This window comes from Adiantum capillus-veneris, chromosome 3 (genome assembly GCF_014529385.1).
Source record: "Adiantum capillus-veneris isolate H3 chromosome 3, ASM1452938v2, whole genome shotgun sequence".
Taxonomy (NCBI): Eukaryota; Viridiplantae; Streptophyta; class Polypodiopsida; order Polypodiales; family Pteridaceae; genus Adiantum; species Adiantum capillus-veneris.
Genome location: NC_140933.1, coordinates 47,712,383 through 47,729,673, shown reverse-complemented (window position 1 = coordinate 47,729,673; position 17,291 = coordinate 47,712,383).

Below are 17,291 nucleotides of genomic sequence, written 5' to 3'. Positions count from 1 at the left end.
ACAAAGCTAGAAGCCAAAAGCAAGAAATGTGTAGTTCTAGGATATAGTGAAGAGTCTAAGGTATATATACTCTATGATCCAGATGCAAAGAAGATAATCATTAGTCATGATGTGGTATTTGAAGAAGGGCCACATATGATGGAGAAAATAGATTTGTCAACTTTCTCATCAAACAAAGAAATAATCCAGCTTGTGTCAGATCAAAGTCAGGTTAAAATTGAGGAGGGGTAGTTATTGATGATGACAACTCAAACAAAACTTACCAACCTATTATAGCATCACAAGACTACCAAAGTGGACTCAATAGCTCTTTGATGATCAAAATACTCATGTTCACAATCCTCGTGGAGGAGAGGATGGTTTGCAAAATTCAAAGAGAGTAGAGGAGCAAAAATGAGTGTCCAAACACATGGTCAACATGGATCTATTGATTGAAATTGTAGGCTTTGTAAAGGAGCCAACCTTCATCAAAGAGACCATGGCCGATCCAAAGTGGAAAGAAGCAATGCAATCAGAGTATAACAACATAACAAAGAATGATACATAGGAAATAGTGGATCGACCACCAAAGAAGAAGGTCATCGGCACCAAATGGGTTTACAAACCAAACACAAGATTGATGACTCATTGGAAAAGTACCAAGCAAGGTTAGTAGCACAAGGTTTTTCATAAATTGAAGGGTTTAATGTGAGTAAAACCTTTGCCCCCACAGCTCGAATATCCACTATTTGCCTTGTAGTTGCTCTCATTGCTATATTTTGTTGGGTTGTTTTTTAAATATTAGTAGTATACACCTTTTTGAATGGACTTCGCAAGGGTGAGATTTATGTAGAGCAGCCACTAGGGTTTGAGTTGCCCCATTCAAAAGGGGAAGGTTTGCAAGATGAAAAAGGCTTGATATGACCTAAAGCAATCACCAAGAGCATGCTATGTTAAGATAGAAAGATTTTCAAAAAGCTTTGCTTTAAAAGGAGGGCTTTATATGCAAATTCATATATATTAAGAGAGAACAGAAAGAAAATCATTTTTTATCTTATATGTAGATGACTCAATTATCACAAGTGATCATGTGTTAGGGCTCAGAACAATTAACCAGATACCCATGGCCAAATACCCATCTTACTATTTATATTAAACTTATCTCTATTCATTGATAATATAGACCAATAAAAAATAGTAATTGGTTGTCTGTGAGAGAGCTTCATCATCATGAGTGCTTCATGCAATATTCAAAGCTGATTTGCAACCGTTCTTCAGACTCAATGCTTACGGAGAAAAGTATTTAGCGAGAGTGTTGTCCTTTGATTGTAAGGATACTAGTGTGGTGGAATACCCAATTCAACACATTGAAATCTTCACTATCAATCTCAAAAGCGCCCAATCACCAAATGTTCTTCTCTAACTACACATTAAAAATTTTAGGGTTTTTTTCGTCTGTGGTATGAAGAGCTCTATTCATGAGGGATATTAATACTCTCTCCAGCTTTCTACCCTTCACAATTTCACCCTCATCTAATTTGATGACAAAAATGGCTTGCCCATTCATCTAAGTACGTTGAAGATTCCTCGATTTTATCATTGCCCTCTACAAAGTTCTCAAGTCAAAGAACAGATTGTTGAAAGAGTTAAACTTGGGGTCTTTGTTCTTGCCAAGATATATGCCATTGATGTGGAAAGACTCTCAAAGCATCTCCATGACCTTGGAATTAATTTTGAGCCTAGCCTGTTGAAAAATTGATGGCTTTGGAAGGAAGGACCCCTTCACTCTTTATTGCTTCAAGTTTCTATTGATGAACTTGAATAACTTTCGGTAACCTGCCCTATTGATTCCAAATTTGTCCAGAGTGTTGAACTTCATCTTTGTCCAAAGTAGAGCTTTACAAAAATTCATTGTTGCATTTCCACCTAGCAACCCTAAATCTTCTTTCATCTAATATGTTGTCACCAACAACAAATCACTTCACAAAATAATTGTGATGCATCTCTCATGTTTCCTTGTGAACAGTCTGAATGACTAAGGACCTAAGTTAAACACAAGGAAAGACTATAGAACCCAAAGATACCAACTTGCAAGACAAATAATAATTTGATTAACAAAATCAATTTTACCTCATTGCTTTGATTCTTCTGTTGCAGCCTCCACCTCCTCGCTTGAGACTCTCAATATTCTTCAACTTTCTTTGTCTTTGTCCAAGCTCAAGCATTGTTCTCTTTCTTTTGACTTTATTCAACAATGATTGGAGGTTCTTTAACTTCTCCTTGATTTCTTGAAGCTAATGATTAAGAGAATCTTTGAACTATACTAGCAAATCATTTTTCAGCTTAAAAATGTCCCTCTCTGCTGTAAGGTTTTTTGTATAGCCTAATAGCCCTTTCATACCATCTCCTACAAATATTATCAGTGAAAAATACTTGAAAAATGGTGGGATTCATTTGGTGATGGGGTCTTTGAGATACAACCTACCATCTGTCCATATGTCAATGTGGTTCTTTTGTTCTAATCTCAATGCTTCTATGGCAGAAGGAGAGTTTCACAAAGCCTATTCTTTTTTTGGAGAGGGAAATATTCATTTCTCAACTCAACGTGGAGATTATAGATACCTCTTTTAACAGGATTCATAGAGATAATATAAAAAAATTATGAGTTGGTGCAGAGAAAGATATAGAGAAAGGACAAAATGAACAGAGGGAAACTTGAAATTTGGACTAAAAAAGAAAAATGGTGCATTGCGAGGGAGAATTTTTGGGAAAGAGACATATTCCCAAAGATTTATATTTTAAAAAATAAAAGGTATTTTCTCTCTCTACTATTTCTTACAAGGCGAATTCGAGACCTCAAACTTTCCCTAATGTTAGACTGAAGTTTTGGGATAGCAAAATGTGTCTGTGCAGCACAAGTACAAAAGGGGGGACATCTATCCAAGTCAATTACTCCGCTGCTTCTGAGTTCTCTCAGCTTCACCTCACCTGCATGAGACCCCGATCAGTCCAAAGGGATTCTCATGGACGTCCATGTAACTTGGTGTGAAGTCACTTTGTGGTGCTTCAGAAGTCTACAAGTAGAGGAAGATCCAAGTGCTTTATTGTAGTTATAGATAAGGTTAGTATGTCCCCAATTTTTATAAGGCCTTAGGTATCTATTTAAATACATATAATCCTTATAATAAAAGCCACCACCCCTTCTGATCCAAGTGTCTTACCCCCAATTTAGTCTCAATTTTTTTATTGAATGTAAAAAATGTAGCCTTAATTTTCCATATCATAGTTTAATCTAAAAATTTATCAAAACCAATTAAGTGAATGAGGTAACATGCCTCTTTTTTAATTAGAATCCAAACTGTATGCAATAGCCCATCCCCATAAGTTGGACAGAACACAACAACTAAGGAAAAACCTTTTTAGCAGCCAGTAGCCCATCCCCATAGGTCGGATAGAACATAACAACTAAGAAAAAACCTTTTTAGCAGCTTGCTCGGCCTATGCATAAACCACAACATATAATGCATCAAACCTATATTCTTTTCAACCAAACATGTGGGCGAGGTAGCATAAACTCAACTTCCTTTTTCAAAATATCAAATACCCCCACGAGCTCAGTGTGATATGTGTAACCAGATCCTAATTACGATCTTAAGCTACTGCATAGTAGCATAATGCATTGAAGATTAGCAGCCTACTTAGCTAGGTAAGAAAGTGAATTCGCCCCATAATTTCACAAAGGTTTCATGGGAAAACAACCAAGTATACCCATGAGATACCTACATTCAATAGTTCCAACAACAATTGTGAATCAGACCGTATGATGCAGAAAATACGCGAGTGTTTAAAAGATTATGCTAAACCAATAATGGTACATAGTTCCAAAAACATGAGACCTCATTTTTGAGCTAGTGCAAAAAAAACTTGTCTACAACGTAATTATACTTAATGGAGTCAGTTCGGTGGCCTGCCACCTCATGAGGAGGTGTTGAGTCAATTTAGCATTACAATTACCAAATGGATCCCTAAAAAATTTTATCCAATACTTCTAAGAGATGTCCATTATATCAACAACTTCATATTGTATGAAAAAACCTGTGTGCTGTTAGTAAGATGCTAAAAACGAACGGGAGTTAAAAAACCTTCCTAATAAGCTAAGTTAAAAATGACATAATACTCAAAAAATATGACCCCATTTGGTCAGTGCAGAAAAGATAAAACTCAAAATGATATTTTGCATAATAGAGGCAGCACGGCAATTTATTGACATGAGACGACGCACCATGTTCAACCAACCCCATAGCACCACACTGAGTAAGTAAAAAGGCTCTCTCACAACTTTCTCATACACATGCATAACACAAAATCAAGGCTAAGTGAGGGGCAAAGCAACCCTCACCTCCTTGTATAGAAGGTCGAACAGGTGGAGGTATTAAGGGATGCCCTGTCAAGTGAATCCACTCGATTAGCACGATCGGCTCAGCACATCTTGCTAGGAATAAGCGAGGCAGCCTACATGATAACCCTCTACAAGAGATTAGGTTAGACAGGTGATGGTTTGTACAAGCACTAAGCACAGAGAGAGTGCACGAGAGAGAGAAGCCGGTTTTGGCAGAATACTGAGCGTGATATGCCATTATGTACTACATCCAGGTCCTAAAGCTATACACAAATTGAGAGTTTACTAAGTGGCAAGGCAGGGACCCAGTTAAGGGAATGGTTCCACATGATCGATCAGTAGACCCGCTATAAGGCCTCAGCTCCACTAAGCAATAGCCTAGTGCTAAAAAATCATATCTAGGGTGTGTTGCCAAGGGGCAATATATACAAAGGCAGCCAAGTCAAAAATTAGCCACCCCGGGTGGTGAAAAAAAAACCCGTCATCTATTTTTTTTTAAATGGTGTGTGTGTGTGTGTGTGTGTGTGTGTGTGTGTGTGTGTGTGTGTGTGTGTGTGTGTGTGTGTGTGTGTGTGTGTGTGTGTGAGAGAGAGAGAGAGAGACCATTTTTTTTAAATGGTGTGTGTGTGTGTGTGTGCGTGCGTGTGTGTGTGTGTGTGCGTGCGTGCGTGCGTGCGTGCGTGCGTGTGTGTGTGTGTGTGTGTGTGTGTGTGTGTGTGTGTGTGTGTGTGTGTGTGTGTGTGTGTGTGTGTGTGTGTGTGTGTGTGTGTGTGTGTGTGTGTGTGTGTGTGTGTGTGTGTGTGTGTGTGTGTGTGAGAGAGAGAGAGAGAGAGAGAGAGAGACAGGAAAGCAAAGCGTCTCCGTAGAGCACAAAGACAAAAGGGGGTATTGAAATTAGGGTTGCAAAGAAACGCACACAGCTTGGAGAAGACGAAGGAAGCTCCAGGCACACAACAAAGAGTGTATTACTTAGTGTGCAATGGAAATATAGATGGCCCTAGAGTGATGGGCGTATATACAATGCACGGGGGGGGGGGGGGGGGGGGAACCTCCTAAAGAGGAAAAAAATGCCCCGGCGGTCCTAGTGTGTCCACACACATCCCTACCACATGTATATGGTAACAAATCCCCCCTAGAGTGATACGGTGAACGAGAGCTGGCACATGAGTAAAGGGAAGTGCCATGCCCTGAGGACATGATCAGTCCACAAAGGGGAGTAAGCCCAAAGCTTTGCGGAAAGCTTCAAGCTTCTCATGAAACAATGCCTTTGTGAAAAGATCTGTAAGGTTGTCCTGTGTTGGCACATAAGCCAAGCTGATCTCTCCTCCGGAGAGCCTCTCCCTGACATAGTGGTAATGCACCTCAATGTGCTTTGTGCGAGCATGAAAAATTGGTTTCCTTGCAACTGCCAATGCGCTCTGACTATGAGTGTAGATAGTGTTGACAATGTCCTGTCCAACACCCAAATCAGCCATAAGACGTCTCAGCCATACAGCTGTGAAGACTTCCCTGTACTCAGCCTCACAACTCGAAGTGGCCATGGTATGTTGCTTCTTGCTCAACCATGATATACATGAATTGCCAAGCATGAAACAAAAAACACTTGTGGACACTCACGTGCCAAAACAACCAGCCCAATTTGAGTCCGAAAAATCATGTAAGTCTGGCAGCAATGATCCCCCCTTGGGATAAAACAAGCCAAGATGTAAAGGGCCACTAAGGTAGCGGAAAATCTTCTTGGCAGCCTGCCAATGCTTAGACCCTGGGCTATGCATAAATTTGTTGATCTATGAGACCTCGTGTTGCAGAAATAAATTTGCCGGCCTCGTGTTGCAGAAATAAATGAGGCATCCAACATCAGTTTGGTCAAGAGTGACATCTGCAGGATCACCAGTATCATGAAGACTTAATTTTAAACATGTTTCCATGGGAGTGGCAATAGGTTTGCAACCCTCAAGTCCAAACTTACATAGCAATGTCTCTATGTAACTTTTCTGACACAAGGCAATACTACCATCACACTACTTAAACTGTATACCCAAGTAATGATGCAACAGCCCCAAATCTTTCATCTTGAAAGTAGCATTCAAATCAGCCTTAAATTCAACAATATGTCTCTCATTTGATCCAATGATCAGCAAATCATCTACATAAAGAACCACAATGAGAAGTAAATCACCCTCACGCTTTACATACAATGTGCTTTCTGTTGGACTGTTACAAAAGCCTCGTTTGACCAAATGAGTGTCGGTTTTCTCATACCAAACACGAGGAGATTGCTTCAACCCATACAAAGACTTCTTACATCTTCACACTTTGTCCTCTTGTCCTTTCTTGACAAAACCGCGAGGCTGCGTTACATAAACTTCCTCACATATGTCACCATTCAAGAAAGCAGTAACAATGTCTGATTGATGTACATCCCAACCAAGATGAGTTGCCAATGCACATAGAAAATGCACAGTGGGGAGCAAAAGTCTCTTCATAATATATGCCTTTTTGTTGTGCATAACCCTTTGCAACAAGTCGAGCCTTATGGGGATCGATCTCACCATCCGCCTTGCGTTTCAACTTGTAAACCCACTTTGTACCAATGGCCTTTTTGCCAGGAGGCAAATCACATAAAGTCCATGTGTCATTTTCTATAAGTGCATCATATTCTGATTGCATGGCAGCCATCCAATTTTTCGAATTTTGTGCTTCATCAAAAGATAGAGGTTCCTCAACATCAGGTAAGCTAGACACAGCCAAAGCATAACAATCTGATGAATAAGATGCATGGCTAGAGCCTTAACGAGTACGACTAGACAAAGATGCATCCAATTTACTGTACGCAATGTATGCATCAGCCATTTTGACATACCTCTAGCCTGCTCATTTTTAGCCCTTTCCTCATCAAGTACATCATGTACATCTGCATCAGTAATAGGCTGATCTGTAACATTTTTGAAAACTCCCATAGGCTGTACATTTTCCTCATTGGAATTTACATTCATATTTCCACCACTGAAAAGAGACAACAAAGTGTCATAAATGTCCTGTGAGCTTACATTATTGTCTCTAGTACATGACAGCAAGGGCTGAATAGAATCTTCCACAAACGCAACATCCAATGAAACCAGAATACGCTTTGTTTGTGGATGATACAACCTGTAACCTTTGCTTTCAGCACTATAACCAACCAAAATACATTTGACAGTCTTATCATCTAATTTTATGCGTTGTTTTTGTGACACCAAAGCATATGCCAAACATCCAAAAACACGCATGTGCTCAATAGAAGGCATTCTATCATGCCATGCTTCATATGGAGTAATAGACTACAAAGCTTTCATAGGACACCTGTTAAGTACATAAGTGGCACACATAATGGCCTCAAGCCAAAAAGAATGCGGCAAAGCTTGACTTTTGACCATACATCTTGCCATTTTCGTAAGCGACATGTTTTTCCTCTCAGCAACACCATTTTGTTGAGGTTTATAAGGCACTGTACATTGGTGTTTTATCCCATGACTAGCCAGAAATGCATTAAGTTCATGAGACATATACTCCCCCCCTCGATCGGAACGGACGGTACCCATAGTACATTTCGATACATTTTCAACCATAGCCAGAAATTGTTTGAAGCACATAAAAACTTCAGACTTCGCTTTAAGCAAAAAAAACCCATGCATGCCTGGAGTAATCATCAATGAAAGTCACGAAGTAAAGGTAATTGCCCAAGGACGGAGTTTGCATGGGTCCACAAACATCACTATGCACAAGCTGCAACCTGCATGTGGCCCTAACTGAACCATCCTTTGGAAACTAAGAACGCTGCATTTTACCCAAAATACAGCCCTCACAAACATGTTTGACAGGTGCTTCAAGAGGCGGCAAAGAAGCAACCATATCAGATTTTTGCAAATGCAACAAACTGGCAAAATTCAGATGCCCAAAACGTGCATGCCACAATTTTGCATTTGAAACAACCCTTGAATTTGCAACTGCATTTGTAAAATTTTGTCCACACTTGTCATACAAAGGGAGCTTATACAGCCCACGGCACAAAAGGCTAGGTGCAACAATTTCATCACCAAAATTGAGATCATGAACTGTACGTCTGTCATCCACAAATTTGACTACAAGTCCAAGTCTAGCAAGTGCAGATATAGATAAAAGATTCTTCTTGATCCCAGGTACATAAAGTACATCAACAAGTGTGAAGGAACTTCCATTGGCACAAGTGACTGAATTCCCATGAGGGACAAACTCGAGAGAGGTGAACAATTCACGATGTGAGGTAATGTGCTTTGTAGTACCACTACCGAAATACCACAAATGTGAATCTGCACCAACTTACATGCATGCATCATGGACAACAAGATTGTAAGTGCACTCTTCACTAAAAGCCCATTCTGCATCAACATCAGCATCACAATCTCCTTTCACAGAAGACTCAACAATGGTTGCATTTGTGGTGGAACCAGCATTTGCAGTGGAACCACCCTCTTCTTTCTTCTTAACCTCTTTGGCCTTCAACTTAGGACACTGCTTGATCAAGTGATCATTAGCTTTAGAGTAATGGCAACGCATCTTCTTTTTGCCCTTATCACCAGAATTTCCAAATGAATTGTTGCCAGCAGAAGCATTAGAAACATAATTGTTTCCACTCGCAGCAGAACCATAAAAAGTGGTTGCATTAATGTTACCACCCTTTCTTTGAGAAGCAATAAAAGCCTGTTCAACTGCATGCTGCCTAGTCCTGTTTTTTCTTGAAAGTGACTCTTGCAACAACAATGTGCATAATGCATCAAACTTGACAACTTCAGGATTTCCTTGGATCATAAGTCTCTAAGTACTAGCAAAAGTCTGGTAAGAATCTGGTAAGGCATCAAGAACAGTCTGCACAAGGGAACTATCTAAAATGACTTCAGCTGCAGAAATAAGTTGCTCATTGATATCCTTGACACCACCAAGGAAAGTGTCCATATCATCTTCCTCATGCATAATCTTCGATTCCAACTCTTTACGCAACAAAGCAATTTTAGCCTCATTGCGGCTTGCATAAAGACCTGCTAGAATATCCCAAGCTTGTTTTGCAGATTTTGCTGAACAAATATGAAGAGTGATGGTGCGCTTCACGAACAACACAATCAACACATGAGCATGCGCATCCTTTACATCCCAACAAGCTTGTTCTGTCGTAGGCAAAACAACTCTAATAGTAGCAATTCTTGCAGCAAGACCTGCAATATCCTCAACATCGCCTACATCCTTAGAACCAAGACGTACATCATGCCCTGCACAATATTCCAGACACCCTTAGACACAAGAACATGTTTCATCATGTAAGCACACATAGGGTAATTGTCCCCATCCAATATGTCCTCAGCAGCAAACATCTTGAACACAACTGTGTTGTTGTCAGCCATGGAAAATATCTGCACCTGATGTGAAAACTATCCAAAATGAGGAGAAACTGAGTGAGACTAGCACGTGCTATATAGAACAACCCATAGCAGACTATATGGGACCTGTTATGTAGTAATTTGCGCTGATAGAAATTTTGCACAAAATGACGAAATTGCCTGCGCAGACCTGGCTGCAGTGGAAATGGAGGTCGAAATGAGCCCGAATCAGAAATCTGAGCAGACTAAACTGTATGGGCTCACCAAAAGTAAAGTTTTTATCGACCTGCGAACGCTCGCCAAAGCTCACAGAAAGTGAAGGAAGTGAGCAGGCGTGTGCTGGAGCTGCTGGCGACTAAGCCCGGGAGGACGCAACCTGCTCTGATACCAATTGTTGAAATTAGGGTTGCAGAGAAACGCACACAGCTTGGAGAAGATGAAGGAAGCTCAAGACACACAACAGAGAGTGTATTACTTAGTGTGCAATAGAAAGATAGATGGCCCTAGATTGATGGGTGTATATACAATGCACAGGGGAAAAACCTCTTGAAGAGGAAAAAAAATTCCCTGACGGTTCTAGTGTGTTCACACACTTCACTACCACACGTATATGGTAACAAGGGAGACATCTGCCCAAGTCAGCTACTCCATTGCTTCTGAGTTCTCTCGACTTCACCTCACCTGCATGAGATCCCGATCTATCCAAAGGGATTGCCGTGAGCGTCTATGTAACTTGGTGTGAAGTCACTTTGTGGTGATCAACAGTCCATAAGTAGAGGAAGTCCACAACAACAATGCATAGGATGTGCTTCCTCTCTTTGATGCGCTTATTGATAAGAAGATGTAGGTACAGGCATACAACGATGGTAGAGCTCAGGTATGTGTCATGATGAAGATTGCTATGAGGGATGCACGGGCTAAAGTGGTAGTCAAGTCAAATGCACGGATGAGAATGGCCAACCATGGTAAGGCAAGGTGCTTGGGCATAGCTCAGTTTGTAAAGGTGAAGGTGATGGGTATCGAATGCCTCATTGACTTTTTTGTGATGAAGGCAAGTGAATGCTTATCCTATAATTTTGGGTACACCATGGCTACTAGCAGAAACACCCAAGCAAGACTAGGAAAGCAATATGTTCACTTTGCCAGACAAAGCGAACAACAAATTAGTAGTGTGTGTGTGTGTGTGTGTGTGTGTGTGTGTGTGTGTGTGTGTGTGTGTGTGTGTGAGAGAGAGAGAGAGAGAGTATATACCTATCGTGTATGGACAACGCAGTTTGACGAGTGGTGTGTAGGCAATGTACACAATTTTTTATCTATGTTGGTGTCGGGTTCACTGTATTTTTCCAGATTAGAATACTCATTCTTGTTTAGTAATAGGGTGTATTTTTTTAGCAAAACTCACAATTGTGAGTGAATTATATTAATCAACCCAAATAGTCACAAGGTCTTGTCATGCTGGTGTTGAGCGATGACATCATCCAGGGCCCCAAGTTACACCGGCTAACAGAGTGGCGAGCCCAACCAACTTATCTATGATACATAAGGTTCATTACCATTTTCTTATGAGAACTATCATGTTCTCCTGAGAGCTTTTAATAGCCAAGATTTTCCCCGTCCTAGGCATGCCCTCTGCTAACAACAAGGCACAAGTAGTCCTAGGTCAATCCTCCGATTGTGGCTTGCGCCCGAGCGTCCATATTAGCACTTTGCTCTCTTGTATAATTTCTGTGAAGCTTGCCACCTCAAGACCTCCTTCAAACACACGCTGGTTCCTTGTTTGCCATACATTATGTAGGAAGAAGTACCTGACAATTTGAGTGCTGATGAGGATGGCAGGACCACTTGAATTCTTCCCTCCAAGGAAAAGACTAGTCTTGGAAACCCAATTTTCCATGTTCTTTGGATTGCATATCTTCCTTGCGAGGCCTTTGATAGTTGGGAAATCCATGAAGAGGTGGGCCAGATCTTCACTAGCCAACCTGCACCCCAAGCATCGTTAGGACCCAATCCCTCTTTCCTGAATCTTCACCCCCGTCGGAAGAGCACACCAAATTACCTTCCATAGAATACCTTCATGTGCTGTGGAATCTTTGGCTTCCAAATGTTCTCCATTACTTGCTCCCACCTTTCCTCCGGCCATTGTTTTTTCCATGCGTTGTTAAGGGGGCTAGACCAATTCTTCTTATGCATCATTGTAATGGTAGATGTCTTTAGGATGGGGTTTCCATAAGAGACTACTTCCATGCCATTTCCAGGAATTCCAGTCAAACTCCGAAACACAGATAGGCATCACTAAACTGTCAAGCTCTTTCATCACTTTGTGGATCAGCAAGACCTCCAAGCTATTCAGTTCGTACTGGGTAACCAGAAGGTCAATGGTTTTCCAACTCTTGTTGTCACTGTCCTAGAAGTGCCCCAATCGATTCAGACCCTTATTATTCAGCTTCCTGGCTATCTCTATCCAATAGGGAATTTGTAGCGGTTCTATAACTTTGGACAGCTAGGGGGACCAATGCAAAATGGAGTTCTTGAAGTATCTGGTTTTCTCCCCCCACATTAAGAGTATTGCTGCTCTATTGCATTTTCTTACCAATTCTCCAAAGCTACCCCCCGGTCTTAGAGTAGTCCACGTCGGGGCTAACAGCTTGTCATGAACTGCCACCCCTCTCCACTTTCCCCCTTTCGAGCCAAGTTTAGCTGCCTCCATCATATCTTTGATCATGACAGTCCAAACTTGATCCTGTTTAGCCAAGGAAACAACAAATTTGGCACAGCAAGCTTCTGCATGGGCCATAGGGTTCAAAATTTCGAGGCCTCCTCGATTCTCTGGCCGAGCAACTGATTGCCAACGAGCCCATTGCCATGGCCTGGAGGATTTCATGTTGTTTTTCCATAAAAACCTTTTCACTGGTTTTAAGAACTCTTTCCAGTGACACTTAGCCATCTTGAGAAGCGGGGTAGTGAAGGCAATATAAGGAATCATAAAGGCATTTATCACTTTAATCCGACTTGGGAATGGGAGAAGAGCATACTCCCACCTACTCATTTTTGTTTTGATTTTTTCAAGCACCCACTCAAATCTTTGCTTGTGAGTTACGTCCACCCCCAAGGGGGCTTTCAGATGTCTGAAGATATTCCCTTTTTTTACAATCTCCCTTGACCAGACAGAAGGGTCAAATGAGTCATTTTCCGATAGGGAGATCAGCCTTGACTTCTCTATATTACACTGGGACCCCGAAGCTACTGAAAAAATTTGTACAATCTCTAGAGCTTTCCTGATGACCTGGGGGCATGCCTTCAGGAAGAGGAGAGAATCGTCTGCAAAAAATTTTGCTAGGAGTTGGTTATTTCCCAACAAAGCCAGGCCTTGCAACTCCCCTTGATCCACACTAGCTTCGAGCGTCGTGATTAAATGATGTGATCCTATGGTGAAAAGTAGGGGGGCCAGAGGGCAACCCTGCTTAATAGACCTTTTGACCTCAAAAGAGCCCACAATTCTATCGTTGAACAGGAGCTCTGATTGGCTTCCAGCTCCCAGTACACTTACCAGACAACATAGGCACAGCCCAAAGCCCTAAGCTTCCATGACGGCTTCTATATATGTCCATGTTATTCTGTCATAAGCCTTATCCAGGTCCAACTGTAGCAGTACACACTCTTGCTTCGTGACAGTTGCGTACTCGATGCCCACCATTGCTGCCAAGATGTTATCGTAAATGGACCTTCCTTTGATGAACCCATGTTGATGGGGAGAGATGATCTTGGTTAGTAAGGGGGCTAGTCTGAGGGCTACAGCTTTAGCAATAATTTTGTAGGCCACCGACATCATCGATATAGGGCACCAGTGTTTCAGTTGTGAACAACAGATCTGTTTGGGGATGGGTTTGATAAGCCCTCTCTTTACACTTAACTCCAACGACCCTTCGACAATGGATTTATTTGCCATCCTTGTGATTGGGACCTTGAGATCGTCCCAAAATTCTCTATAGAATTCCACTGTCATCCCATCCCAACCAGGGGACTTTTCCTTGCCAAGGGCTTGCAATGCTAGTGAACATTAATCTTCGGAAAATGCCCTTTCCAAGAAATAAGCTTTTGAGTGGGGAATCTTCTTCTTGACACTCTGAAGTAGGGACCCTCTAGCGTCTTCCACTTCTTGGGACTCAATGATTTGACTAAGATAGTTCAACATCATACCAACCATCTCATCCTAGTTAAGAACTCTTGTCCCTTTCTCATCATAGAGCGTGGACCTAGCCTCGGCTCTTCTTGATTTTTAAAGCCCTAAAAAAAAGGTCTTGATTAGAGGCTTCAGGTTGAAGGAAAGTCTCCCTGGAAAGAAGCCTTGCCTTTTTTATATCTTCCAATTGCACATTCGCAAGGTTAGATTTGGCTTCAAGCCATCGTTTGTGCTCATCCTTAGAAGCCCATTGGCTTTTTTGGAGTTAAGCAATTGTACCTCTGATGTAAGCTGCAGAAGCTATACCTCCCTAACTTTCTTGATTCGAGGGCCCGAGGTTTTGATTGCTTTCTGGATGCTCCGAGCAAAGAGGTCCCACTCATTGTGTTTGTTGAGGTCGACATCTTTTTTGAGCTTACCTAATGCTTTCTTGGTTAGATTCTTGAAAAGAGGGTCTTTGAATAGGTGTGCCCCTGTTACTAATAGTTTTTTCCCTCCTCTTGGGTTCTGCTCCTCCCCTCTATTCTTCTTAAAATGTCTGTGCAGAGGTATGTGATCCGAGAGGCTTTTTGTTGGGACTACCTTCATCTCCATCAACGACGGTAACCAATCAGCTTGGTGTGAGCAATAGCATCTGTCCAGCCTGGAGGCAGTGCGGGCATAGTGGAGGCTTGTGTAGGTGAACCCAGGCGTGCTGTTCCATGGCCCAATTTTCCACAAGTCAATCATCGCCCACTTTTCACACAAACTTTGCCACTTAGACCTTTCTGAGCCAATGAGCATATTGGAGGAACTTGTTCTATCCCTGCTCTTTTCTACCATATTGAAGTCGCCAACCAACAACCACACACCTTCAATAGGGGTATCTCTAAGATGCATCTATAGTTTAGCTCTCTCTTTTGCATTGCAAGGACCGTACACATTCACAATGGTGAAGGGATGCTCTTCCCATTTGATTCTAATCCCCAGGATTCTGCCGAATGGGTGGTTAAGAACCAACTTCGGCTCCAATTCTCTATCCACAATGCTGAGGACGCCTCTGAAACCGTTACTTCCTTCTCCATAGAATACCAGTTTCTTTCCTAGCACCTGCTTTCTCTTGCTATGGGCATCTAAGTGGTGTTCCTGGATGGCCCAGTAGTTGGCTGTCTTCTCCTTTTCTATTTCTTCCCAAAATAGAGTACTCTTCTTACGGGTTTTCAACCCCTTTACGTTCCAAGATTGGATAGTGAGTGACTCCATCTGTAATGAGGGGTTCATTGTGACAGAGGAACGAATTCTTCAGCATCCTAATCATCCCCCCCCCCCCCTCTCCTTGGCCCTAGGAGAATCCGGGGGTTCCAAGTCAGGGGATTTCTTTTCTTGCAGTGCTGCAAATGGATTGTGCAATGGGACAGTGAACCCCCCTCCTCTCTCAGGGGTGGAGGATGGATTAAACCCTTTCACCTCAAGTGTTCTCACGACACTTTGGAGTCTCTTGCCACTGTCTTCACCCTTTTGGCTCTTTTCAAACCAAGGACTTGAACAGCCGTCACCGTCGTCACTGTCATAAATTTCGGGGTAGCAGCTGGAGTAATGAACCTGTTATTATTGCCTACACCTTGGGAGGTTCGTTGCATGAGAATCGATTCCTCCACAACCTTTCCCTACATCTTCATATCTATTTTGTCACCTATCATACCTCCTTTATCCTTCCCTTCATTTGCCCCTTCGTTACTGCCTCCTTACTTCTCCAGCCCTTCCATCGGGGTTTCCATTTTTCTAGGGCCCTATGCTGCAGGAGCTGCAGTACTATTAGACTTCAAGGGGCAATCCTTGGCGACGTGTCCAAAGTTGTTGCATTCAAAACATGCTCCAAAGTATGTTCCAAAGTTTAGCGGAATAGTAACAAGCCCAACTCCGACATTGATAACCATGCTCTCTTAGGTGGCGATTTAGACACATCCCAGCCTATACAAACCTTGTTTGAGGTTCTACCAAACCCTCTCTTGTTAGGTATAAATAAGGGAGTGCCCAATTGACCAGCAAGCATCCTGAGATTTTCCCATAGCCAGCTAGATAGTCCCACAAACTCAACCCAGACCGGATGAAACCCTTGAAGAGATTCAACTGAATCAAACACTGGCTCCCAAGGCACCACACAAACCGTAGTCCTATTAAATACTAGGGGCCCTTTGTCAAGTAACTGTTCCACATCGGAGGCCTCTTTGAATCTCACTGAACAAAACCCTTTAGCTAGGTAAGAAGTACTTTCAACTGCTCCTCCATGACCAAGAATTTGAGGGCCCTGAAGCCATTGAATCATCTCAAACCTGTTTGGGATTCTTCCACTGAACCCAAATATAAGCGTTAGCTTAGCTTACCTGGCTAACTGTTTTTTGATAAGCGTTGGTGGAATCGCTACAGTAATAGCCTCGGCTACCTCCACCTGCTACGGTAGAGACTTTTTTAAAGCAGAGAAGGCTCGATATGCCAAACCGTCTTCTATCAGCCCACTGTATTCTGTTTGGGAGCAAGTTCTTTTGTTGTTGTTAGGGTCGGACTCAATCTTCTTGTTGACTTCCGTGAGCTCTCGCTGAAGTCTAGCTCTTGTATTCTTGATATCCCCTTCACTCAACATCCCTTCTCCCTTTTCCATAATCATTAGAGCTATGCCCCTTGAGTATGCTAGCAAACAAAATACCTGCCTGTGAGCAGCAGATGCACTTGACGTCTTATTTGCGTTCGTACAAATGGAATGGTGCCTTTTAATGTCGAAGCTCTTGTCTTGACAAAGACCTGAATTGCTTTATGTTGCATTGTGATTGGTTGCGGAAAGGAGGTGTCACTCCGAATCAAGATTCATTTTGGTCAGATGAAGCAGCCTTACAGTTCAAGGTAGCTAGACCATTCTATTTTACTGATAGGAATCAAGGTTCTTCTTTGGGTCAAGGCATGGCAAGGAAGGAGATTGGACCAAGTGAAGTTGTCTTAAGAACATTGACACACAACATTTGAAGCCTAATGGTGATGTTTTGAAGTGTGCATCAATGTGGCTATCTATTGTAGGGCCAGGGTGCTACTACTGGTAGGTTCCCTTTTATTTGTTTATTAGTTAGATTCTTCCACGGAATCTTTGGTCCCACCTTACTCAATCCCTTACTTTGAAAAGTGGCTCAGATAGACTCAAACCCAACACCTCTTGAGTACCAACCACTCTATGCTTGCCCTAGACCACCCCACCTCCACTAGGTCGTTGAGGACCAGCTCAATGTTAACATCAGAAAAAAAAAAGTTGCTCGATTGCCTGCCAACTATACACCCCCCCGCTTGCCTGCGCTTGCGCCTAGTCCTCGTCTTCGTC